General features: G+C 50.5%; 2 protein-coding genes across 3 annotated transcripts in view; one reads left to right on the top strand and one right to left on the bottom strand.

The window, feature by feature from the left end:
- Positions 1-27,731, top strand: part of NADSYN1 (NAD synthetase 1) — a 559,458-nt gene that overhangs the window by 139,946 nt on the left and 391,781 nt on the right. The gene's annotated exons all lie outside the window — the stretch shown is intronic.
- SHANK2 (SH3 and multiple ankyrin repeat domains 2) overlaps positions 1-27,731 on the bottom strand; it is a 666,329-nt gene that overhangs the window by 472,277 nt on the left and 166,321 nt on the right. The window lies entirely within an intron of this gene.

Raw genomic sequence — 27,731 nt, 5'->3', positions numbered from 1 at the left:
TATCCCAGCATGAGCTGGGAGGTTGAAGTGAGAGTATAACTTGACCCCAGGAGTTCGAGACCACCCTGGGCAACATGGCAAAACTCACGTCTACAAAAATATCAAATATCAAAAAAATGAGTGGTGTGTGGTGGCGCACGCCTGTAGTCCCAGCTACCCCATAGAAAGAGGTAGGAGGATCACTTAAGCCTGGGAGGTAGAGGCTGCAGTGAACCATGAGTGTGCCACTGCACTCCAGCCTGGGCAACAGAGCAGGACTCTGTCTCAACAACAACAACAACAACAACAACAAAAACCAGCAGCGGCCGGGCGCGGTGGCTCAAGCCTGTAATCCTAGCACTTTGGGAGGCCGAGACGGGCGGATCACGAGGTCAGGAGATCGAGACCATCCTGGCTAACACGGTGAAACCCCGTCTCTACTAAAAAATACAAAAAACTAGCCGAGCGTGGTGGCAGCGCCTGTAGTCCCAGCTACTCCGGAGGCTGAGGCAGGAGAATGGCGTAAGCCCGGGAGGCGGAGCTTGCAGTGAGCCGAGATCGCGCCACTGCACTCCAGCCTGGGTGACAGAGCCAGACTCCGTCTCAAAAAAAAAAAAACAAAACAAACAAAACAAACAAAAAAAAACCAGCAGCAACAACAATGCCCACTGCACATTAAAACCAGGTAGTCACTTCCTGCCGCACACTCAGGTTTCTCACCCCAGGTAACGGAGGCCCGTGCAGCCGGCCGGCCTCCCTCCTGCTTCTCAGGCCGCCTCTGCTTCCCAAACAGCCCAGCCCTGCCCAGGGTGCAGCCTCAAACACAGGGGCTCTGCCCGGGAAGCAGTCCTCGGCCGTCCCCACCCCTGCCGCAGGGTAAGCACCTTGGCTTTCTGAAGCCAGAGGAGATGATGCTCCCCAGGAAGGTCACTGGGTCTCAGACTAAGTCACCCCCAAATAGCATCTCCTGGCATTCACTGCAATTATAAGACCAAATTCCATCAACTCAAAGCCACCATCAATTAAGGAGGCTCCTTATTTTATGCCCCAATGATAAGAGAGAAAACGCTGTCACTGAATATTTCCAATACTATTGATTACAATATACAAGAGGCAAAAGAGAACCCCCCTTAGATCAGCTGAAATGCCGCGTGTGGGTAAATCATGAGTGGTGCGATTTTCCTCCCGGAGGCCAGTGGGGCCGTTCCAAGGGGAGGACCTCCTCGCTGGGGAATGTCCAGTGCCCAGGTTTTCAATAAATGGGGGTTGGATGATGGACACAGCAGGAACATTAGGTAACAGTCAGGGACCAGTGGGACAGGGGCGGAAACCTCCCAGGGTATAGCACCCAGAAACAGGGTTTGTTTCTCAGGAATCAGAATCTCAGAGTGGGTCTTCCTGCCTCCAGAACACACCAAACTCACAGGTGTGCTGGGCACAGGTGGGCGCCGAAAGGTCACGTGGGCTTTCTAGAGCTCCAGCAGGAGTCTCCTGAGAGCCTACTGACTCTCGAGAACTGCGTAGCCATGTGGGAGCCAAAATGTGTCCCCTCACCCGAGGGCTGGGTCAGTGTCACAGATATTCATCTCCAGTGCGGATGAACAAATGACCCCGACGGTCACAGGAGCACCCAAGATGGGCAGGACTGTCGCCGTTTCACAGACGCAGGGCCTGGCACTCAGAGGGACGTTACCAAGGAGACGAGCTGGTCCGGCTTAGCAGGGTCAGCCGTCCTCATAACGGGGCTTCACTTCTGGAACTGACTCCTTTCTCGAACTGCCTATGTTTTGCCGGGGACCGCAAAAGCAAACTAAAGCAACGCAGTGGCCACAGGAAGCGTTCACAGAGAGCAGGGATGGAGCAGGTGTGGAGCTAGCCGCCCTGCTTCCTCTCTCCACAGGTAAACAGCCGTGTCTATGACAGGGGCCCTCCTTACCTGCGGTTTCAGTTAACTGCAGTCTGATGCAATGCGAAAATATGAAACAAAACATTCCAGAAATAAACAATTCACCTGTTTTCAATTGCGTGCCATTCTGAGCAATGTGATGGAATCTTGCCTCCTGTTGCTCCGTCCTGCCCAGGATGTGAATCATCCCTTTGTCCAGCGTGCCCATGCTGTCTAGGCCACCCACCCATTCGTCACTCAGGAGCTCCCTCAGTTCTCAGATTGAAAACACAGCCCATACATGGAGGGGTCTGTGCTGTCCTCCGTTTCTGGCATCCACCCAGGTCCTGGAACACAGCCCACATGGGTAAGAAGGGTCTGCTACAGTCTCATTTTGCAGATGGAAGAACCGAGTCCTCAGTTTGTAATTAGCCCCTATCACATGGTAAGCCAGGAGTGAAAGCGAGAGTGGCAGCCAAACGGACGGGTTCAAGGACACCTCTGAACCATCTGGAATCCATCTCCGGAGGTCACTCCCCGTGGGTCACGCTGACCTTTCCAACAGCCTAAAACCTAAAACCACAACCGATTCTATTCTGACTTGGACATGAGGTCTTTTCTGAACCTGGGATGCTAACCTGTTATTTATTTAATCAGCAAACACGTCTACCACGTGCCAGGCCCCGAGCAGGACAGCTGACTTGAATGCAGACATGGATAAAACAGACTCTGTCCTAAACAGACACTTTCCAAGATCTGAAAGGCCTCCTCCGAGAGAGCAGCTTAGGAATGTTTTAAAACTCCATGTTCTGAAAAGCACAGCGAATCTCTGCCCCGAGTTCCTCGTCATGAGAGCGGGCCTGTTACACCGCCTCCGCAGTGGTGAACCGTTCCAGGTTAAACAGGGATTTGGAGGTGCCCATCATGAACAGCCTCGGGTTCACACCTGCCAGGGACCATGTCTTTCCCCTGCCTGTCCCCGCTGCACTGGCTGAAGTGGGCACCATTCCTAGAGGCCCACGGCTGAGGTCTCACACGGATTGAAATCAATTTGGCCACATTAATGTCTCAGTTGGCTGAGATTTCTCTCTCTCCAGTAAACACCATTCCTTAAATGCCAACTCTGTGGAGCTTATTCTCAAAATGTTCAAAAAAAAAAAAAAAAGGAAAAACCCATGAAGAAGAATCACAGCACTAAAACCAATGAGAGAGTTTTCAGATACCTTTAAAGCAACAGGAGAGGTCAGGCGTGGTGGCTCACGCCTGTAATCCCAGCACTTTGGGAGGCCTAGGCAGGCAGTTCACCTGAGGTCAGGAGTTTGAGACCAGCCTGGCCAACATGGTGAAACCCCGTCTCTGCTAAAAATACAAAAATTAGCCGGGCGTGGTGGCGGGTGCCTGTAATCCCAGTTACTTGGGAGGCTGAGGCGGGAGAATCACTTGAACCCGGGAGGCGGAGGTTGCAGTGAGCCAAGATCACACCACTGCACTCCAGCCTGGGCAACAGAGTGAAACTCTGTCTCCAAAAAAAAAAAAAAAAAAAGAGAGAGAATTACATAAAAAAGTAAAACTAAAATAAATAAGGCAACAGGCAAAAGAAGCAAGACCATGTGTTTGTGTGTTTGTCTTTGCTATTTTTTTCTCTATCTTGTTGACAATCATTTTGGTCTGTAAAGACCATGTTAGCAACCAAAAGACAGAGCTGAAACAGTTCTCCGCTAAGGAACAGGTTCACAGAGAGCTGGTGCAGGCCGGGTGGGCTCTGGCCTCCTCGCTTCCCGGACCCTAACCCGTGTGTACCCTCGAGGTTCCCAACAGCCCTCCCTAAAGAACAGTCAGAGACTATAAGCAGGAAAACAACTCTGGCGACGGGTAATGCTCACCAGTACCCACTGTAAGTCCTCAAGGTGATTCAGCCAGCACCGGGTTTCCAGTTCCAAGGATCCTTCACTTCTCCTTGGAACTGACTCTTCCACCTTCCTTTCCCTCCCTGAGATGTCTTGATGGGCCTGACCTTTTTTGAAATGTCACTGCTAGCTGTCGCTTTTAAGTTGGAAGACTGAGATCTGTAGCATCAGTCATGTACTTCTGCCCTGCCAAACCCCAGTTCTCCGTGAGGAGTCGGAACATGTCACTTATCAGCCCTGGACAAGCTAAGATGCTGTGCAGGGGCCTCTGGGTTCCTCAGAATCGATATAGCCTGTGTCTAGAAGAGTTTAAGAGCCACCAAACACTAGATGCACAGGTGCTTTCAAAGCTCAAAGGAGATGGAAGAAAACATCCTCTGGGGAGAACAAGTGACGGGAACACAGAAGTCTTTTGAAACTCCCCAAGTCATGTGATAACAGGGATGTGTTCGAAACAAAAGCCCCAAATGCCTTCACTGATCACTGCTGCCTGCCTGATGGAGGTTCACCAGGACCTCATTTCCCTGACAGCTCGGTGAGGCTCCCTCCTAGGTGACTTTTGGATGGTGGACAAGTGACTCTGTCATCGTCTGCCCCGGGGTCTCCCAGATCCTACAATTTCCCGAGGACATCCATGTTTCATCAGTTGGTGGCCTATGCATCTGGAGTGCTCAGAGGGCCTGGCCTTGGCAAGCGTGCAAAAGATGAGAATGGCCACCATCGGATCGTGTGCATTCTGCTATCAAAGATCACAGTCACAGTGGCTACTCCCATCTTTTGAGCACTTTATAGTGTGTATGTGTGTGCGTGGGTGCACACGTGCAGGTGTGTGTGCACCTTTTTTTTTTTCTCGAGTGGAAATAGAACATCTTTTAAAAGGCAGAGCTTAGAGAAAAAAGGTCTAGGTCGAGTCCTGGTGTTGTCCCTGTTTACTCAGAAGCTGCTTCTTGTTGAGGAACACAAATCCACTCAGATGGGCTCAGTCCCAGAGGCAGAATCTCACAAAAACCTAGTGTAGGATGTGTGACCTCTCAGAAGCCAGAGGGCCTTTGGGGCCGCTCTCTTCATTTGCATATGTGTGCGGATGCCTGTGTGCATGCACGTGTGTGCGCACACGCGTGCGTGAGCACGACCTGTCCATCTTTTTTTTTTTTTTTTTTTTTTTGAGACGGAGTCTCGCTCTGTCGCCCAGGCTGGAGTGCAGTGGCCTGATCTCAGCTCACTGCAAGCTCCGCCTCCCGGGTTCACGCCATTCTCCTGCCTCAGCCTCCCGAGTAGCTGGGACTACAGGCGCCCGCCACCTCGCCCGGCTAGTTTTTTGTATTCTTTAGTAGAGACAGGGTTTCACCGGGTTAGCCAGGATGGTCTCGATCTCCTGACCTTGTGATCCGCCCGTCTCGGCCTCCCAAAGTGCTGGGATGACAGGCTTGAGCCACCGCGCCCGGCCGACCTGTCCATCTTATTCTCTCTGGGTTTATATCACCTTCTCTATTTTTTTCTGGCATGTCCTTCCCTGGCTTCTGCCTCCCTAGGAGCAGAGGGCTCTTTAAAATCCCAGCAGGGGGAGAATGGCGTGAACCCGGGAGGCGGAGCTTGCAGTGAGCCGAGATCACGCCACTGCACTCCAGCCTGGGAGACACAGCGAGACTCCGTTTCAAAAAAAAAAAAAAAAATCCCAGCAGGAATGAGTCTCTGCCCCAGTCCCAGTTTCCCCAGGGACAAATCAGATTGGCTCAAAATTAGCCAATCGGCTGGGGACACAGTGGGGTGAAGGTTGGAACAGAACCCAGAGATGGTTTTCAGGTGGGACCAGCATCACTGTATGTGTGGATGTGGTGGCGGGGGGTATCCTGGGCACAGCTTTAACCCCTCTGAGCCAGGAGGAGATGTGCTGAGGATAAAATAACACAGAAGGAGCAAATGAAGGTAGACTTGCTTCATGAATGTGATCCACTTAGTCAATACTCTGGAATATTGTTGAAAACAGGATTCCCTCCCCAACAAGGAAAGGCATGTTCCTGAAAAGTTACACGCAGGTCCACTCAGGGATTACTGAAACAAAAGACGGGAGGCACAGAGGCCATCGGGGGACTTACGAAAATGCATATATGTGTCGTTTTGCTCACTAAGATTTAGCCAAAGAAACAGTATTTACTGACAGCCACCTGTACAGGTCAATCCTGAGGAATGTGCTGAGCACAGGAGGTCCCTGCCCTTTGGAAACGCGGCTTCTAGTTGAGGAGATGATAAAGAACCCAGAAGGCAATGGGCAGCCAGGCGAGGACAGGGAGAGGGAAGCCCAGGAGCTGAGGAGGAGGAGGAGAGTTCCAGGCAGAGGAACAGCATATGCAAAATGCCAGAGGTCAGAGTCAGGCTAGTGGACTCCAGTTCTACACGCCTGGAGCACGGAATGCAGGGAGCACACGGCAGAGAAGGGAGGTGATGTGACAACCGCCACACTCAGAGGGCCCTTCTTGGCGGGGCAGCTGCAGGGAGTGACATGACCCCATGTGTAATCTAGAAAGGTGAGGTGCCCAGCTGCAGAAAGGAGAAGGGTCTGGGCCACCAGCAGCGGCAGAGAAGCTGGTGGCTAATCCAGGAGAGACACTGCGGCACCAGAACTGTGGGGGTGGCAGCAGGGACAGAGGGAGGCCGATGGGCTGGAAAGACCTTCCGAAGGGAGATGACAGACCCTAAGGGAACCCGGGGTGACTTTCTTTCTCATAAATAAGATGATGAGGACCAGGCTGTTCTTTCTGACTTTCCCTCCCGGGTTTTGTGTTTTGCTGGGAGCGTCTCAAGAACTTGTGCACTTCAGTTTAAAAAGAGGCTAGCTCCAACATGTTGGGAGGCCGAGGTGGGCAGATCGCCTGAGGTCAGGAGTTTGAGACCAGCCTGACCAACATGGTGAAACCCCATCTCTATTAAAAATACAAAAATAATTAGCTGGGTGTGGTGGTGCGTGCCTGTAGTCCCAGCTACTCGGGAGGCTGAGGCATGAGAATCGCTTGAACCTGAGTGGCGGAAGTTGTAGTAAGCTGAGATCGTGCTGCTGCACTCCAGCCTGGGCAACAGAGTGAGATTGTCTCAATAAAAATAATAATAAAACAAAACAAATAATAATTCTAAAAAAGAGACTAGCAAGGTGCTCCATGTGTGGGGCAGCCTGCTTACCAAGGCCTTTCCTGAGCTTTGTTCTCCATCCAACAGCTAAACAACTTTAAGGTTTGCTGACCTGGGCCCTCCTGGTCTACCCTGATCCTACAGAACTTCTCATACCTCATTCTCTTCCCCATGATGGGCCAAGAAAGGCCCTGTCCTACCCGCAGCCCTCCCCGCTGCATGGCTCCTCTCTTTAGAGGTAGGCAGAACAACGGCCTAGAAGAGATCAAGTCCCAATCCTGGGAGGCTATAAATATGTGACCTTTGTCTTCACAGATGTCATGAAGTTAAAAATCTTCAGATGCAGAGACTATCCTGGATCATCCAGGTGGGCCCTAAATGTATCCCAAGTGCCCTTCTAAGAGGGTGATTTGATGCAGAAGAGAAGGTAATGTGACCACAGGGGTTGAGCTGGGTTGGGGGTCCAGAGATTCGTGTGATGCGGCCACAAACCAAGGAGCACCAAGATTGCCCGTCGCCACCCAGAGCTGGAGGAGACGAAGAATGGTTTCTCCCCAGGGTTTCCAGAAGGAAGGCAGCCCCACCCACACCTTGATTTCAGACTTCTGGCCCCCTCAACTGGAGAGAGTCAATTTCCACTTTTTTTTTTAGATAAGAGTCTTACTCTGTCACCAGGCTGAAGTGCAGTGGCACGATCTTGGCTCACGGCAACCTCCGCCTCCCAGGTTCACGCAATTCTCCTGCCTCAGCTTCCTGAGTAGCTGGGATTATAGGCGTGTGCCACCACACACAGCTAAATTTTGTATTTTTAGTAGAGACCGAGTTTCACCATGTTGGCCAGGCTGGTCTTGAACTCTTGACCTCGTGATCCACCCACCTCAGCCTCCCCAAGAATTTCCGCTGTTTCTACCCATCCAGGCAGTGGTCATTTATCACAGCAGGCCCAGGACACAAAGGCATCTCTCCCATTAGCCAGTGCCCCTCTTCCTCTGATAGTCCCCCCAGAACCGACTCAATTTTTCTAAGAGGATAAATCATAACTCCCATAAACCATTCTCAAAAGGTGTGACAGCAACACCCTGACAAGAGGCTGATCACTGGTTGCTGGAGGGGGTTTAAAGCACAGCAATGCAGTGATAACTAAAAAGATTTATGGTCTATGTGAGGCATTAAATCTTCATGGAGGGTGCAAGAAAAAAGGGAAAAAAAATGGCTTTTAAAGCACCAACTTAAATGAACTAGCACCACATAGGGGTCATGGGTACTTCCTTCCTTTAGTCATAAAATACCTGCTGAGATCCCAAGTGTGCTACTTGGTGGGGAGATGATGACCACGGGACTGGCCTCTGCCCTTCTGGAGCGTTCATTCTGGTGGGAGATGAAGATAGAGAGTTACGGGTTTGAATCCCTTCCAGGAGGCAGAGGGGCTGATTAAAAACAAGTTTGGTGTCTGAGAGTCTCCAATTTCAATTCTGCCTCATGAGCTGATCAGTAAAATTGGTTCATAATATTTAAACCTGCAGAGCATTCAAGGACCATGTCACACCAATAAAGCATCTGCTCCCTATGTGTACATAGTGGATACTCAATACATGTAGTCCTCTCTCCCCTCCCCCTGAGTTCCATCTATTCATGAACTAGACAGATAGCTAACTCCACACACTGCCCAAAAATGGAGGCTGACACACTTAGACACACGACACCTCCCAGAACTACATCTGTAGGAAGACAGCAGGCTGTGTGTTGAAAGCAAAATATTGCAGAACTACAGACAACAGAAGCATTATGGTAAACTGAGAAAACTACTTAATATTCCTGACTTGAAACATATCTCCTAAACTTGCTGTTGGGGTCGCTACAGACTAAATTGTGTGTCCCCTGCCAACCCTTCCAAATTCATATGTTGGAGCTCTAACCCCTGGTGGGATGGCATTTGGATTGGGACCTTTTGGGAGTGTTTAGGTTTAGGTGAGGTCATGAGGGTGGGGCCCCCACGATAGGATTCGTGTCCTTATAAGAAGAGGTACTAGAGAGCTGACTCACTCTTTCTTTGCCACATGAGGGCACAGGGAGAAGGAAGTCAGCCCCCATGAGAAATGGAATCAGCCACAACCTTGCTAGGACTTCCAGCCTCCAGAACTGTGAGTGATAAATTTCTGTTGTGTAACACCTTCCAGCCTACAGCACTTTGCTATAGCAGCCTGTCTTCATCTGTTTCGTGTTATAATAATAATATAATATATAATAACAACATGATAATACTGGAGAATGGGTAATTTCAAAAGAAAAGAGGGCTGGGTGTGCTGGCTCATGCCTGTAATCCCAGCAATTTGAGAGGCCAAGGTGGGTGGATCACGAGGTCAGGAGTTCAAGACCAGTCTGGCCAACATAGCAAAACCCCATCTCTACTAAAAACACAAAATTAGCCGGGCGTGGTGGCAGGTGCCTGCAATCCCAGCTGCTCGGGAGGCTGAGGCAGGAGAATTGCGTGAACCCAGGAGGCGGAGGTTGCAGTGAACTAAGATCACGCCATTGCACTTCAGCCTGGGCGACAGTGAGACTCTGTCTCATTAAAAAAAAAAAAAAGGAAAAAGAAAAGAAAAGAGGTTTATTTAGCTCATGGTTCTGTGGTGTGGGAAGTTCAAGGGCACCGCCTCGGTTTCTAGTGAGGGTTTCTGTGCTGCTACACAACATGGTGGAGAAGGTCACAGGGGAAGTAGACACATGCAAGGAGGAACCACATGTGAGGGGTGTCCTGGCTTTATAACAAGCCATTCTTATGAGAAGAAACCTATTCCCATGAGGACTAATCCCATCTAGAGAGTGAAATCTCACTCACTACTGGAGAACACCACCAAGCTATTCATGAGGGATCTGCCCCAGAACCCAAACACCTTCCACTAGGTCCTCCCACCTCCCAACACCCCCACATTGAGAAATCAAATTTCAACATGAGATTCGGTGGGGACAAGCAAGCCATATCCAAACCCTAGCACGGCCCCAGCACACTAGCAGAGTGTCATTTCCACTTCACTTCTAACAGATGAACTTGAGGACTTACATTCAGGGACAGACACTTCTTCAGGATGGAAACAGTGGATTATAAGTATCTCACCAAGCATCAGTTGCACCCTGCTCTCACCTTTTGCATTTCACAAGCCCCTCCTCCTTAACTGGGCACCAAGCTGTACCAGGTTAACACTGCCACTTAGTGGCCAGCTCAAGAAATTACATGGAGCCATATGACCAGACAGGGCCTTTGCCTGTTCACTTAACATTTGTTACTGAGGGTTCTGGGTCTGGTGCTGGGCGCCAGGAGAATAAAGATAGATGGGAAAGTGCATCCCTCTCAAAGCACTTTAAAGTTTAGCTTGGGAGACTTATGCATGAACCATTCATTGTAATACAATATATAAAAGGTACCCATCAAGTACTGTGGAAATCAAAAGAAAAGCTTCCTGCAGAGAAAGCACTTCGGCTCTGAGGGGTGGGAAGGAGTTCACCTGGCAAAGGTGGTGATGGTGGAGCAAGCAGTCCCACCTGGCTGGAGAGACATCACATCATTGAGAAGATGGTGTTCAGTCACCGACGTGTTCAAAGGGGTCTGTCTGTGTCTAGGGGAGATTATATCCCCTGTTGGAGGCAGCCCAGCAGCAGAGAGAGTGGCTAAGGCACTTCTTAGATAAACTCAACAAGGAAAGTGTGGCCATGCTAGGGAAGGCACCTATGGAGCCCCTTGCACATGAAACTGGCTAGGACTACAACTCACTCTGGTGTCCTTAGGTGGAAACTCAATTGGATGCCCAGGCTCGAAGCACCTTGAGAACTGGGGCTCTGACCAGGTCAGTAAGCAGGTCAAACCGAGGAGGAACCAGGAGCTTTTCCCATGCAAGGAGAGATGGCAGTGGGTCCAGATTTAGGGCACAGCAGATACTCATGAGATGAGCAGGTGGCAATACCCCTGGGCGGCGGGGACAGGGGCTGAGGAGGCAGGAGAAGAGCCTGGGCCAGAAGGATGGCAAGCCCTGAGCACTGTGGAGCACTGACCCCGAAATGCAGTCTTGTTTGCAATAGCCAGTGCCAGATCAGAAGATGGAGAAGAGGTAATATTAAAGATTTTCTCTAAACAAATGAAATCTAACTTTTACAGCAACAATGTCCTGTCTGGATGGATGCTTTGAAACGTTTATTGTTCTACATGGAGTACGAGCTGCTCCCCTCCCACCCAACCCCTTCCTCACTACAGGGCCAACCACATCCCACGCCGCAGTGCTTTTTCAGGTGTTTGCTGCCTATTTGTAAATAGCACACATCTGATCATCTGTCTTGATTTCCTTCTGTTTAAATATTACTTATTGACTTCCTGCCAGGGAGGATGAGAGTTTCACTCATTTATCACACAGCCCAAGACAGCCATGGCCCCGCTTGGTTAAATCACGGTTCCTGTGTTTATGCTATTAGGGCTAGTTACATCTTGTCCACAGCAAGGTAGGCAGTCGACTGCGATTCTATTTTCCTTGAGTAAATAACAGCCACATTTTCAAATCTGCCTTTCTATTTACATGTAACGAATTTATCACCAAGTTCTGACAGAGGTGTAAATTGCAGAGCGCAGGTCTCCTCCTGTGAGGTGCAAACACATCCAGCAATCTGTTGCCTGGGTTTCTGGGCCACCCTCTCCCAGAGCCATCCACCCTCCTGTGCCCACCTAGGTCAATGCTCCACAGTCATTCCAGGCCCGGCCTCTGCCCGGTGCCAGGGCCCTCCCCAGAGTCCAGGTCTTCCTGTCCCCTGGCTCACTCCCTCTCTGGTGAAGCTCCTCTCCAGGAGCTTCCTGAGAAAGCAGCATAGGAGGGGCTGATTCGAGAAAACACGCATCTGAAACACCTCTGGGACCCTCTGATTTGCTAGAACACTGGTTTGGAAGGTTTTTCCCACTGCACTTCCCATATGGCTGCTGAGAGGTCAGACCCCAGATCCTCTACGTGCAACTTGACTTTTCTCTCTTGAAACTTTTAGGATTGCGTTTCTGTTTCTATTCCCTGAGTTCTGAGCTTTTAGGACCCCCAGCTTGCCTGGGGGTGTCTTCTCACACCAGGGCCCTTTCAACTGGGAATCTCACATCCATCTGCTCAGAGGCTTTATCTTGGATGATCTCTTTGTTTATTTCTCCCTCATTATTCAGATGCCGAACCTGCGAGATGACTCCTCGAACTCTACCTGATTCCAGGGCTCTCTTCCGCCTTGTGTTCATCTCCAACATTACTGCTATGCCACTTTTTTGCAATCATTATTGATCTTCATGACTTTCTCAAATGCTCCGTTTCACAGATGCTATTATCTTCTCTTACTGCACTGAGGATATTAGGTAGGGAGGGCATCTCCTTTGGAACTTCCCTTCTGTGTTGCGGGAAGTCAGGGAACCCAAACAAAGGGACCAGCTGAAGCCATGGCAGAAGAGCATCAATTATGAAGATTTCATGGACATTTGTTAGTTCCCCAAATTAATGCTTTTATAATTTCTTACCCCTGTCTTTACTGCAGTCTCTGAACACAAATTGTGAAGATTTCATGGACATCTATCACTTTCCCAATCAATACTCTTACAATTTCCTATGCCTGTCTTTACTATAATCTCTTAATCCCGTCATCTTCGTAAACTGAGGATGTATGTTGCCTCAGGACCCTGTGATGATTGTGTTATCTGTACAAATTGTTTGTAAAACATGTGTGTTTGAACAATATGAAATCTGGGCATCCTAAAAGAACAGGACAACAGTGATTTTCAGGGAACAAAGGAGATAACCATAAAGTCTGACCATCTGTGGGGCCGGGCAGAACAGAGTCGTATGTCTCTTCTTTCCGAAAGTGAATAGGAGAAATATTGCTGAATTATTTTCTCAGCAAGGAATAACCCTGGGAAAATGAATGCATTCCCAGGGAGAGGTCTCTAAAATGGCCACTCTGGGATTGTCTATATTATGCAGTTGTAGATAAGGGATGAAATACGCCCTGGTCTCCTGAAGCATCCCCAGGCTTGCTAGGGTTAGGAAATTCCAGCCTGGTGACTTCTAGTCAGACTGGTTGTCTGCTCTCAAACCCTGTTTACTGTTTAGATGTTTATCAATGACAACATGTGCCCAGCAGGACATGGAACCTCGTTAGTAATTCTAATTTCACCCTGGCCTTGTGATCTTGCTCTGCCCCCATTTTCCTCGTGATATTTTATTGCCTTTGAAGCATGTGATCTCTGTGACCCGCTCCCTATTTGTACACCCCTCCCCTTTGAAAATTGCTAATAAAAACTTGCTGGTTTTGTGGCTCAGGGGCATCACAGAACCTGCCAAAATGTGATGTCACCCCCGGAGGCCCAGCTGTAAAATTTCTTTCTTTTGTACTCTCTTTATTTCTCAGACCGGCTGACACTTAAAAAAGAACCTGCATTGAAATATTGGGGGCTGGTTCCCCTGATACTTCAGTTCCCCAAATTGTCTTGGTTTCTGCCTGGAGTATTCAGTTCTACTTGTTTCATGTCTGCCTTTGAGGTGACAGCTTTCCTTCAATGACAGGTGATTCTCAGCTGCTTGTCTCCATCTTGTACTTGAGGCACTTACACAGGGGATGGAAATTTTGTATGGGTGCCTCTTGTCAACAGGAGGACTTCCCTTGGGGCACTTTGCTGGGGAGATGAACCATGAAATCTTTGGAGGACGCGTTCCAGTCAGAGTCCACAGCAGTGCAAAGGTCCTGGGGTGACCATGTGTTTTCTGTGCTTGAGAAAAGCAAAAGTGGAGGCCCGGGAGGCTTGAGCAGAGGGAGGAGGTGACGGGAGCAGGCTGATGAGATCAGCAAGGCCCCCACCAGGCTGGCTGTGGTTCCTCCAAGGCCCTGTTTTCAGCCATGCCTACGGCCTCATGTGGAAGGGCCAGACCTCCAATATCCTGAGCTCCAACAGCTTTCAGCCCTTCCTGCTGCCAGTAGGGATGGTTTTCTCCAGGCTGCCACCTCATCACAACCACTTCTTCATTTCACACAATGGAGCCCAGGGCTGTGTGCCTGCCAGGCCTTTAGCACCACAAAGATGAAGGAGAGCCTCGACCTGCACATACCTCACAGGCCCCAGCCACAGACCTGTCTGAGTGCATCAGGGCAGGTGGGCGGGGCTGACCTCAGATGGCTTTGCTTAGACAGACAACAGAATGACTTTAGACTCCTGAGACACTAGGTGACCACCTCAGGTGCAGGTGCCTGGGGTTGCAGCACCGCTGAGTGGGACATTATGGGGGAAGAACTGGAGGACTCACCCTTCCAGCCCACAAGGAGCTGCTCTCCTACATCTTGGATCTACAGCCCTTGGTGGGAATGAACGTGACCTCAAGTCCTCTCCTTCACAGCCTCCCTCTCCATTAACCAACCCTTCCCAGGCTCAACCACCCTCTCCGCTAACCAACCCTTCCCAGGTTCACCCTCCCTCTCTGCTAACCGACCCTTCCCAGGTTCACCCTCCGTCTCTGCTAACCGACCCTTCCCAGGCTCACCCTCCCTCTCCGCTAACCGACCCTTCCCAGGTTCACCCTCCCTCTCCGCTAACGGACCCCTCCCAGGCTCCCCCTCCCTCTCCGCTAACCGACCCCTCCCAGGCTCCCCCTCCCTCTCCGCTAACCGACCCTTCCCAGGCTCCCCCTCCCTCTCCGCTAACGGACCCTTCCCAGGCTCCCCCTCCCTCTCCGCTAACCGACCCCTCCCAGGCTCCCCCTCCCTCTCCGCCAACCGACCCTTCCCAGGCTCCCCCTCCCTCTCCGCTAACGGACCCCTCCCAGGCTCCCCCTCCCTCTCCGCTAACGGACCCCTCCCAGGCTCCCCCTCCCTCTCCGCTAACCGACCCCTCCCAGGCTCCCCCTCCCTCTCCGCAACCGACCCTTCCCAGGCTCCCCCTCCCTCTCCGCTAACGGACCCCTCCCAGGCTCCCCCTCCCTCTCCGCTAACGGACCCCTCCCAGGCTCCCCCCTCCCTCTCCGCTAACCGACCCCTCCCAGGCTCCCCCTCCCTCTCCGCTAACGGACCCCTCCCAGGCTCCCCCTCCCTCTCCGCTAACGGACCCTCCCAGGCTCCCCCTCCCTCTCCGCTAACCGACCCCTCCCAGGCTCCCCCTCCCTCTCCGCTAACGGACCCCTCCCAGGCTCCCCCTCCCTCTCCGCTAACGGACCCCTCCCAGGCTCCCCCTCCCTCTCCGCTAACGGACCCTTCCCAGGCTCCCCCTCCCTCTCCGCTAACCGACCCCTCCCAGGCTCCCCCTCCCTCTCCGCCAACCGACCCTTCCCAGGCTCAACCTCCCTCTCCGCTAACCAACCCTTCCCAAGTTCAACCTCCCTCTCCGCTAACCAAACTCTTCCCCAGGCTCAACCTCCCTCTCCACTAACCAACCCTTTCCAGGCTCACCCTCCCTCTCCGCTAACCAAACTCTTCCCCAGGCTCAACCTCCCTCTCTGCTAATCAACCCTTCTCAACTAACCAACTGACTTGGAAAATCTCCCCGTGCTGACCCCAATCTGGTGCAATTCTTGAGGCACCTCTCTAACACACACACACACACACCACCCACCCCCAACACACACACACACACACACACACACACACACACACACTTGTGACGGTTAAAGGTTAGAAAACAGCCCTGCAGTACCCAGATGTAAGGGAACAAGGCCAGCCTTCTGGACTAAGGACCCCTCAACTTCCAGAACATTGTGCAGTAGGGTTTGGCTGCGGAGCGCCTGAAACATGGGAAATGTGCCTGAGGAACTGAACTCTACATTTTTTTTTTTTTTTTTTTTTTTTTTTGAGATGAAGTCTTGCTCCGTTACCCAGACTGGAGTGCAGTGGCACAATCTTGGCTCACTGCAGCCTCCACCTCCAGGGTTCAAGCGATTCTCCTGCCTCAGCCTCCCAAGCAGCTGGAATTACAGGTGTGTGCCACCACCATGCCTGGCTAATCCTGGTTAATCTTCGTATTTTTAGTAGAGATGGTGTTTCACCATGTTGGCCAGGCTGGTCTTGATTTCCTGACCTCAGGTGATCCTCCTGCTTCAGCCTCCCAAAGTGCTGGGATTACAGGCATGAGCCACTGTACCTGGCCTGAACTCTACATTTTTAAAAATTATAGTTATATGTAAATACCCATGTGTGTCCTGTGGTTACTGGACTGGACAGGGAGCTCTAGAATATTCTGCTAACCCCAGATGCCTCACTCAGCATCTTCATGAGATTTTACCAACATTGCTCCCCATCCAGGATAGCATCTGGGTGGGTGATGGATGTACAGATTAAAATCCATTTTAGAGTTCTCTTCTGCACTGTTGGCACTGCACATCTCCCTGAGACTAAAATCCAAAGACCTTGCCAAGCAACATGGCCCTCTAAGATCTCATTTCCCACCACTGGTGTGGGCCCCATCCCACCCCATCCTCTGCAGCTGGCCGGCCTCCTGGCTGCTTCCCACACACCCCAGGCATGCAGTGACCCCAGGGCCTTTGCACACGTCAGCGCCACTCTTTGAGATGCCTTTCCCTCTGACATCCCGAAGGCCCACTCCTTCCTTCCTCTTTTCCTGGTCTTTGCCCCAAATGTCACAGAGGCCACCCTCAGCTCCCAGCGGGAAGGAAACACGCTTCTGCATTGCCAGCTCCGTGTCATTCCACCCTCACCCTGCTTTATTTTTCTTCCTGTCATTTACCAACCCTGACATGTTGCACAGTTCTCTGCTTACTTGTTAATTATCTAATGTGCAGTCTCAGAGAGTAGAGTGTGCCGTGGCTCACTGATGTGTCCCCGGCACCTAGAAGAGAGCGTGGCTCTTACAAGAAACTCCATATGTACTAGTGGAAATAATGAATTCGATCCCTGATTACTTTTCATCATAGATATGCACCGAACATCAGCCACATTTTGGGTTACCCAGGTTTCTACGCCCTCATCTAGAAATACAACTTCCACTTCCCTGTTTCTATGGGAACACAGAGTCTGAATCCCAAATAAGATTCAGCAGAACTTTTAAAAGAAGCTACTTCTAAACGACTGACTCCGCCAACCGCATGCCCTCAGCAGGGCCACCATGCTGCAGCGTGGAGGAGGTGGACCAGGGGTGGGCTGCAGGGAGCTAGGGGGAGTGTGGCAGGCTGGAGAGCACAGCCTTTCCAGAGGGGCCACGCTCCCACCCCCTGCCAAATGTCCACATGCACAGAGGCTACCTGGGTGTGGCCACGTTTCCTAATTTTTCAAGAGAAGCTGGAAAGCTGAATTTTTAAATGAAATTCCTGGAAGTTTAAACACCAGCAACACATTCAATTTTTTTTTAAGTTAAAAAAAAAAATGTTAACATCTGGGCAGGTTACAATCAAGCTCTCTTGGGTCAGATCCACCCTCCAGACGGCCGGTGGTGAACTTTACACTACGGCTCATTCTATCAACCCAGTGAGAGCTGGGCCCCAGACCCAGACTTACTGACAGCCCTGCAGGAGGTTGACTGATCACAAGATGCATGGCAGGTACCAGCCAGTGCCCAGCTCCCTGCCAACCAGCTGCTTGTAAATACGTCGGATAAACACACCAAAAGAAGAAGGGAAAAGAAATAAAAATAATGATTTGCTTGGCCACTCACATGTGGAAGAGAAAAGGCTAAAATCGAAGCTGATATTCCCTCATTCAGTCTGCAAGAGCCTCAGTACCGCCCCTCCCGGCTCTGCCCACAGAACACAGGCAGCAGGGGTGAAAGTGGGCGAAGAACCCTGTGCACAGCAACGTCCCCAGGCCTGGCGTGCTGCCCGGCAAGCAGCTCCCCCGGGGCGCATCATCTTGGCAAACTCTCCAAGGACCCTGGGCTGCACAAGCTCAGAGACTCCACCTGTTGTGTGGGGAGACGTCCTCGCTCTCAGGCTCCACCTGCTCATCCTCCCTTCACACGGAGAAAAGGAAACGTGACATGGACCAGAATCCCTGAGTTGGTACCAGCCATGTTTCCTCACCCTGCCGCGTAGCCACCCAGGAACCCACAGGGGGACCTGGGCTCCAGACTAGGGCACCGAGCCTCGTGGTTGGAGTGTTTGCAGGGATCATGAGGGGCCAGCTGGACACAACCACCTCCTCCTGCCATGGAAGGAAGTCCCTGTCCTGCACACTCACTGGCACTGCCCTGACCCATGCTGCAGGCCTCCCTGGGCCCCCACGGCCTGGGCCAGCCTCTCTGGGCTTCCAAGGTTGGCGTGTTCCTATGGTGGGGTTGACGCTGATGACAGCACCCACAGTCATGAGGCACTGTCTGACCCCTCCACCTGCGTGTCTTAGTGAGTCCGGGCCTCTATGCCAAAACACCTGAGGCTGGGCCGATTATAAATGGCAGAAGTCTATGACTCACAGTTCTGGTGGCTGGGGATTAAGGAGCCGGTAGGTGCGGTGCCTGGAGAGGGCTGCTCCCTGCTGCACAGGTGGTGGCTCTTGCTGTGTCTTCATGGGCAGAAAGACAAGGCAGTTGCCTTCAGCCCTTTTTTTTGAGACGGAGTTTCTCCCTTGTTACCCAGACTGGAATGCAATGGCGCTGATCTCAGCTCACTGCAACCTCTGCCACCCGGGTTCAAGCGATTCTCCTGCCTCAGCCTCCCGAGTAGCTGGGATTACAGACAAGCACCACTACACCCAGCGCATCACACCCAGCTAATTTTTGTATTTTTAGTAGAAACAGGGTATCACCATACTGGCCAGGCTGGTCTCGAACTCCTGACCTCAGGTGATCCACCCGCTTCGGCCTCCCAAAGTGCTGGGATCACATGCGTGAGCCACCGCACCAGGTCTGCCTTCAGCCTTTTGTACAAGGGCACGAATCCCATCGCAGAGGCTCTATCCTCATGATGGAATCACCTCCAAAAGGCCTCATCTCTTTGTGCTACCACAGCAGCGATTAAATTTCAACAAGATTTTTTTTTTTTTCTCTCAGACAGGATCTCACTCTGTGGCCCAGGCTGGAGTGTAGTGGCACGATCTCTGCTCACTACCACCTCTGCTTCCCAGGTTCAAGTGATTCTCATGTGTCAGCCTCCCAAGTAGCTGGGATTACAGGTGCACGCCAGCATGCCCAGCTAATTTGCGTGTGTGTGTGTGTGTGTGTGTGTGTATTTTTATTTTAGTTTTTTTTTTAGGAGAGACAGGGTTTCACATGTTGGCCAGACTGGCCTCAAACTCCCGGCTTCAAGTGATCTGCCTGCCTAGGCCTCCCAAAGTGCTGGAATTACAAGCACGAACCACCACGCCCGGCCAACACATGAATTTGAAGGCACATTAAGACTACAGCACCTATATGTGATGTCATTTGAACCTCTGGACACTCCCTTAACTGCAGTGATTAGCCCCACTTCGAAGTGGAGGGGGCTGCATTCATTTCCCCCGGCTGCTGCGCCGTGCCGTCATAAAGCGGGTGACTTAAACAACGGAAGTTTCTGCTCTCACAGTTCCGGAGGCCAGAAGTCTGAATTCCAGGTGTTAGCAGGGCTGTCCACCCGCAAAGTCTCTAGGGGAGGGTCCTTCCTGCCTCTCCCAGCTTCAACGGCATTCCTTGGCTTGTGGCCGCGTCACTCCACTCTCAGCCCTCCATCTTCATGTGGCATTCTATCTGTGTGCACGGTGTCTCTTTTGCCTTTTCTTCAAAGGACATCTTTCAAGATTAGAGCCTCCCCAGTCCAGCGTGACCTCGTCTTAACTCAGTGACATCTGCAAAGGCCCTAGTTCCAAACGATATCACATTCACAGTTCTAGATAGACGTGAATTTACGGGGCAAACGCTTTGACTCAGTACGGGAGCACGTGGAGAATTTTAAGTAAATCCTAAGTGGCCTGCCCAAGGGCACCAGCTGAGAAGAAACCCAGCCGGACTGAAACCCAGGCTCTGCAGACGGGGATGCCAGGCCCCTGCGGCGCCCTCTGGCCAGATCTGTGGCTGAGAGTGCACCGGTTTCCTTGGGGTGTCTCTCCTGGCCGAGGTCTTGTGCCTCAGTAAATGCAGACCCAAAATAAACCACCTTCTTGGGTGACTGAGAACCCGGAAGAGAATTCTGGAAACAAGTTCCATCTTGTTCATAGAAATGGTGTTGGACACAACACAAAACCCTTCCACGGGTGAGCTGTGGAAACCGTAATCCTTTGCCAATTCCCGGCTGCATGTGCTCCCTCCTCTTTTAAAGTGGATAGACGCAAGCTGTCTAGCTACTTGGCTGTCTTGTTCAAATAAATGCGATTTCATCAAATCACCCAGGAAGTGCAAAATGCAGTCTCCGGGGGGCGATGGAGCTAATACCCGTCTCAGTGCTGAAACTGTTCTCCTGTTGGCTCCTACGCCGTGGCTTTTCTACGTGGCTTTCGGTGGTGGCAAACAGCAGAGACGCGCCCAAGCGGCTGACGATTTTCATGGAAAGGTGAGGCTGCTTCAGGGCGGCACTCCGGGGCACAGGGACGGAGGGCTGTCCTGGCTTCGTGTGGCCGGGGGCACCTGAGCAGCAGACGTGCAGGAACTCGCCACTGACACCTACCTGTGGTCTCTGGTAGCTGCGCTGCGGGAACAAATGATCACAAACAAGGTGGCTTCAAGCAACAAACCTTCCCCGCAGTCCTGGAAGCCAGCGTCCAAAACGGCATCACTAGGCTGGCCCTGAGGTGTCATCAGGGCCGTGTTCCCGGGAGGGCTCTGGGGCAGGGTCCTTCCCAGCCTCCTGGCAGCACCATTTGTATCTCTGCCCCCATCCACGTCCCACTCCCACCGCCCCCACCTTCATGCAGCCCCCTTCCCTGTGTGTGTCCTCTATGAGGACCTTGGTGATGACGCTGGCTTACCCAGTGCTACACTTTGGACATTGGCCCCTTCCAATCCTCACGTTAAAATGTAATCCCAGTGTGGTGGTGTCGGGAGCGGGGCCGAGCAGGAGGTGTATCCCCCATGAACAGATCAATGCCCTCCCCTCCGAGGTGAGTGTATTAAATTGGGGCTCTCCAGAGGAACAGAACTGATAGGATATATTTACACAGGAAAGCGAGTTTTCTCACCATCACAAGGTAAAGTCTCACAACAGGCCGTTTATAAGCTGGGGAAGACAGGAGCAGATCGTGGCCCAGTCCAAGTCCGAAAGCCTCAAAACCAGGGAAGCTGACAGTGCAGCCTTCAGTCTGTGGCCGAAGGACCAAGAGTCCCCGGCAAGACACTGGTGTAGGTCCCAGAGTCCAAAGGCCAAACGATTTAGAGTCTGATGTCCCAGGTCAGCAGTGGAAGGAAGCGTCCAGCATGGGAGGAAGAATGAAGCCAGGAGACCCAGCAGGCAAGGTCATCCCACCTGCCTCCACCTGCTTTGTTCTTGCCATGCTAGCAGCCAAATGGATGGTGCCCACCCATTTGGCTGCTGGGTCTTCCTCTCCCAGCCCACCGACTCAAATGTCCACCTCCTCTGGCAACACCGTCACAGACACACCCAGAAACAATACTTCCCCATCCCTGTGGGCATCCCTCAATCCAGTCAAGTTGAAGTGTAACATTAACCATCACAGAGAGCGGGTTCCTGCTCTGCGAGTTCCCACTGAGAGCTGGTTGTTACGAAGGGCTTGGCACCTCCCTGCCAAGGAGCTGGGCCAGCTCCTGCCTGTGAACTGACAGGCATGTGCACCTCTAGAAGAGCCGTTTGTGTATGTGTGTGTGTCTAATAGACAGTCTTACATGAACTTTACAATTTGCCAACATCAGCTCATAGAAATTGCAATGTAGACAACCGCACAACAGGGACGTCCTGGGACCCTGCCCATGGCGTTCATGAGGGAAGAGGAAGGACCTGGGAGAAAACGCCATGACCCTATTCCCACATCCACGTGGATTTCCACAAAACAAGGAAGGCACAACCAAAGAGTCTTGTTGGGGCTCATTTAACCAGGAAAGAAACTCAGAAAACCACCTGGAGGGAACAGGGAACAGAAGGGTCCATTGAACAGATTTCGTGGGTTTCTGAAAAGTGCAATGCCCGGAACCACAATGTCATCCATGGTGTCAGGCGGCCTTCATCACTGGCCGTCCCTCAGCCACGCAGTTGCCTCCACCAGCACGATCAGAGGAACGGCAGAGTGCACAGCCGCTGGCAGAGTGCTCTGGCAGCCACTACCACGCGTGGCACAAGAAAATTTACTCATCCCCCTCTGGCTAAATTGCTAAATGTGGGAACTCGGTTTGGAGCTCCGTGCAAAAGGAAATCAGACGAAGGGTCTGGAGGGCAAAAGCCAGGCTCTGACGACATTTCAGGAGATCCGCCCTCACTTTCTTGGGTTGAGTCCTCCCCCCAGTGAAGGCACTTGGGACAGGCCATGTCCAAAAACGCTTTGCCTGGGATCCTGGAGTTAAGAGCACAAGACGACACAGGACCATTGCCAACGATATTCCTGGGCCTCTGCCATCACTGGCTTAGCCTGCGGCAATGCTGGGGTCCATCATCTAATTGCCAGAGAACTGGAAATTCAGTTTCCTGCTTCTGACTTCAGCCTTTCTCCTCCTCCTTCTATGTGTAGTGTTAGGAGTTAAGGAAGAACATGGGGTCTGGCATCCAGCAGCCTATGCCCTGTTCATTGTCCTTTTAGGAGCTGTGTGACCTGGGCTGTTCACCCACAGGAGACCCTACTTCGTGGGACCACATGGAAAGGGCTCAGCACAGGACTGGGCAGGGTACCACCATGCACTGAAAGGTACCCAAACCACCAGGCACAGTGTCATTCATCAGAAAGACATCCACGTCAAGGCCTTCTTTGTCTTTTCCCTCCCATTTCATCCTTGTCCTTCCCTGCCCATTATTAAAATTGGGCCATATTAAAATGGAGCCATTCTGAACGTCTCTCATTGCCACTGCCTTTTTTTCCTGATTTTATCCACCTTTTCTTTGCTTCTGGATGTCTGGTTAGCAACTGTTGAATACAGACTGAAAACCGACAGAATGACAGCACATGGGGAGAGGGTTGCCCTCTCCAAAAATACAATGCCAGGTGCTAAAGTCCCTGCATCCAAAAAACAGTGGAAGCCCCTTTCAGAATGCAGCTGCTGGGAGGCAGGAACAACTCCTCCAGTCAGTTCCCCCATGCTTCAGCCAAGGTTCTCCATAGACACAGACCCACGGGATGTGTGTGACGTGCATGTGCGTGTGTGTGTGAATATACACACTTACAAATAGATACATATTTACATATATATTTGTAATATGTGTATATGTACATATTTGTGTATACTTTATGTGTGTGTATATGTGTATGTATATAAAGAGATTTATTTTAAGGAATTGGTTTAAATGATTGTGGAGGCTGACAAGTCCAAAATCCATAGGACAGGGCAGCAGGCTGGAAACTTAGGCAGGAGTTGATGCTGCAGTCTTAGGGCAGAATTCCTTCTTCTCTGAGAAACTTCAGGTTTTGCTCTTAAGGCCTCCAACAAATCGGATGGGGCCCACCCACAACATAGAGGGCATACCTTTACTTAAAGTCAACTGACTGCTGATGTCAATCACATCTACAGAACACCTTCACGGCAACCCCCACATTAGCATCTGAGTAGATAACTGGGTGCTAGAGTCTAGCCAAGCTGACATATCAAACTACCCAACACATACAGCCCATTTCTGCCTCTCTCCCTTGCTGTAGCCCCTCCTTGGCTTGGGTCTTCTACTGTTTAGACTTCTACCCATTCTGTTCCTCTTTGTCTTCAGAATCAGGAAGTTTGCTATCTTGGACTGAGCAATCCAAAAAGCAAAGGGTCGCCGATGATGTTCATTTCACACCTGGTTGCAAGAAAAGGGCCTGTCACAAAGAAGCTTCTTCCTCACCACAGATCCCAGAGCCCTGGACTGGAAGTCAGAAGGCTGAAGACCACTGACTTATCACTGATTGTCTCTCTAGATTTCCATTTCTCCCACAAACTGGGGATAAAAAAGCCAACCTCATTGGATTGCTGAACATTAAACAAGAACATATAGAAAAGCATTTGTGAACTTTAAAACTTTGTGCAAATGGAAAATTCATCACTCTCATCATCATTAAAATTTTCAGTATCTCTTTTTTTTTTTTTTTGAGACGGAGTTTTGCTCTTGTCACCCAGGCTATAGTGCAATGGCACGATCTTGGCTCAAGGCAACCACTGCCTCCCAGGTTCAAGCTATTCTCCTGCCCCAGCCTCCCAAGTAGCTGGGATTACAGGCATGCGCCACCACTCCCAGCTAATTTTGTATTTTTAGTAGAGATGGGGTTTCTCCATGTTGGTCAGGCTGGTCTCGAACTCCCAGTCTCAGGTGGTCCACCCACCTCGGCCTCCCAAAGTGCTGGGATTACAGGCGTGAGCCACTGTGCCCAGCCCATTTTCAGTATCTTAATCACCATAATCATGGCCATCATCAAAATCATCACTATTATCACCATCACCATCAATATTACCATCATCATGACCACCACCATCTCCATCAACATTACCATCATGAACACCACGACCACTATCAACATTACCATCATCATAACTACCATCATAACCATCAACGTTACCATCATCATGACCACCACCACCACCACCATTACCATCATGAACACCATGACCACTATCAACATTACCATCATCATAACTACCATCACAACCATCAACGTTACCATCATCATGACCACCACCACCACCATTAACATTACCATCATGAACACCATGACCACTATCAACATTACCATCATCATAACTACCATCACAACCATCAACGTTACCATCATCATGACCACCACCATTACCATTACCATCATGAACACCATGACTACTATCAACGTTACCGTCGTCATAACTACCATCGTTACCATCATAATGACCACCATGATCACCATCAACATCACCATCATCATGACCACCACCACCAACATCACCATCACCATCATTATCACCATCAACACCATCATTATCACCACATCATCACCATCACTCTTCAACACCCACCCAAAATGTTTAAGTGCTTCATCTCTACCTTAGATAAATCCACTTCTGTCTATCTTCTGATTCTCAAACCAGAGTAAACATTAGAATCCCTGGAGGGCTTAGGAGAACACAGAGCACTGGTCCCTGCCCCCAAGAGTTTCTGATCCAGTGGGACTGGGGTGAATCCCGAGAATCTGCCTTTCTCTCAAGCTCCTAGGTCTTCTGATGCTGTCTGTCCAGTATTTTAAATCATTAAGCAAGGGTCAGCCAGATGAACTCCAACAACTATCCCAAGACTTCTTAGAAAAACCTGCCTTTGCAGCACAGTTGTACATCATCAGCACTTTCCAGATGAACATATTTGATCCCTTTTAAATGGTGCAGTCAGTCATCATTTCTCCCACAAACTCAATATTAAATGATTCATTTTTCATAACTGAGAGGGTAAGAACAACTGTGAATGAAAAATAAAAGCTGGGGATATTTTACGGGCAAAGATCCACAGAGTGAATCCAGTCTCTTTGTATTAATAAAACACGAGGCAGGAAGATAAGGAGGAGAAAGTTGGCTCCTGACAGGCACTGCCAGGGCCCATTCTGGGCACGTAGATTGGCAGAGACCTCATTCCGCCAGTTACCCGAGCAACGTCTATGGTGTACGGAGTCTGATCAGTTCAGTGACAGTGCGCATCACTTTCTTTTGGAATCATTTGTGGCACTGATTGATTGTCCTTAGCAAAATAGAGACAGATGGCACAGGGTTGGTGCTGGTGAAGTTTTGCTGCTGTGAAGGCGTACTAAGCATCCTGCCAGGTCTCACGTAATAAGGGCATCCCCATCCCCGGTGGTCACTGTGCCAATGGCGACAAGGCTGTAATGGGGACTGACAGGGAAGGGACAGGCCACCCGAACCGACCTTTCATCCTGGCTGCCATGGAAGACTCGCTTCCCTGGAGTGCTGTGTGGTGGTTGTAGGCTACTGCCCAGGAGAGTCAGAAATGGCTTTCATGATTACCCAAGTGTTTGCCTTGAGTCAACAGGCATCAGCAGCTGTTTTTTGAGCAATTTAAGCAACTATGTGACTTTTTAAAATAAAGGACCAAAGAAATATATTATTTGATGCCCCAAAAAATAATGTTGAATCCAAGCCCACAAATGCATAGCTAACCCCAAAGGGGCAGACGCAGTCACACCATGAAATCAAAGAAAGCCGCAGCCTCCTCATATTCCCCACTGGAAAGAGGACATTCTCTTGGAGTGTAACTGGAATCTCTATAGAGCCATCAGCAAACCAGGGACCCATTCCAACCATCTACTTTATATTAGACATTTGCAAACGGCCAGATTCAAGACTAAAATCCAGGCTCACCATGACTGAAGAGTTAAAGTAAACTCCCTAATGGTTGACATGGTTTGAATGTGTTCCTACCCAAATCTCATCTTGAATTGTAGTTCCCATAATCCCCACGTGTCATGGGAGGGACCCAGTGGGAGGTAAAGGTAACTGAATCATGGGGGCAGTTACCCCCATGCTGCCGTTCTCACGATATTGAATGAGTTCTCATGAGATCTGATTTTATAAAGGGCTTCTCCCCCTTTTGCTCGGCACTTCTCCTTAATGCCACCATGTGAAGAAGGATGTGTCTGCTTCCCCTTCCGCCATGATTATAAGTTCCCTGAGGCCTCCCGAGTCATGCTGAACTGTGAGTCAATTAAACCTGTTTCCTTTATAAACTACCCAGTGTCAGGTGTGCTTTTATTAACAGCATGAGAATGGACTAATAGTGGTTATGAAGCATCTGGGCCCAGTTGTTGGGCTGAACTCATTCATTTTCAACACTACAAGCCTGTATATATTAGGAATGTCTAAGAAGAGTATTAGTAAAATCATTCGTGGAAGCTGATTCTAAACTAAAGTCCTCTCTCAGTGCAATAAGATATACAAATCATTTCCAAATGAGGAGAATCATGGAAATGTCAATTTTCAGTTCAAGTGGATCTGACTGTGTATAACATCAAAAAGCATTTCTATAACTCATTTAGCTAAAAAAAAATTAGCATTTAGCTTAAAATATTTTATTTCACCCTAAACAGTTCTCTGGACAACGGCATCAGAAGTAGACGAGCTCCATTTCTGTGCAACAGAATATTACCCAGCCATGAAAAGGAGTGAAGCACAGGCGCAGGCTACAACGCAGGCGAGCCTCAGCGACGATGCTGAGTGACAGAAGTCAGATGCAAAATCTCATCTATTACATGACCTCATTCATATCACACATTCAGAATAGACAAATTCATAGAGATGGAAAGTCATGAGTGGTTTTCTAGGGGCTGGGGGAGGGGAGTGGGGAGTGGCTGGTTAGTGGGTTCAGGGTTTCCTTTTGGAGGCGATAAGTTCTTAGCTAGATAATGGGGATGGTTTTGCACAGCATCATGAATATACTTAATGCCACCAAAGTGTACACTTTAAAATGGTTCAAATGTTAAATGTGATGTTGTATGTATTTTGCCACAATTTTTAAAAAAGTTTAGGACCTGGGCTTGTGCATTCCACCTCAGAACACCCTGGACCATGCTTGGCTGGGGTTGTTCTCCCTCCACTCTGGGACAGCGGATGCCCTAGGGGTGCTGATGGAAGGCAAGTCCCCTCCCGTGTGATCCTCAGGCAGCCTGTCCCACTGGACGGAGAGGCGGCAAAGCCAGCATCTCCCAACAGCTGCACGGTTGGACGCACTTACGTCTTTGCTGCCTTTCCAGCGTTGACTGCTGCACGCATTTCCACATTATTTGTGCCATTTGCTCTAACAGGAAGGAGCCAGTGCAAGCAGGCACACTGAGACAGGGCG

The sequence above is a fragment of the Macaca thibetana genome, chromosome 14 (assembly GCF_024542745.1).
Source record: "Macaca thibetana thibetana isolate TM-01 chromosome 14, ASM2454274v1, whole genome shotgun sequence".
Classification (NCBI taxonomy): domain Eukaryota; kingdom Metazoa; phylum Chordata; class Mammalia; order Primates; family Cercopithecidae; genus Macaca; species Macaca thibetana.
The sequence above is the reverse complement of the archived record's forward strand: the minus strand, read 5'-3'. Positions and strand labels throughout refer to the sequence as shown.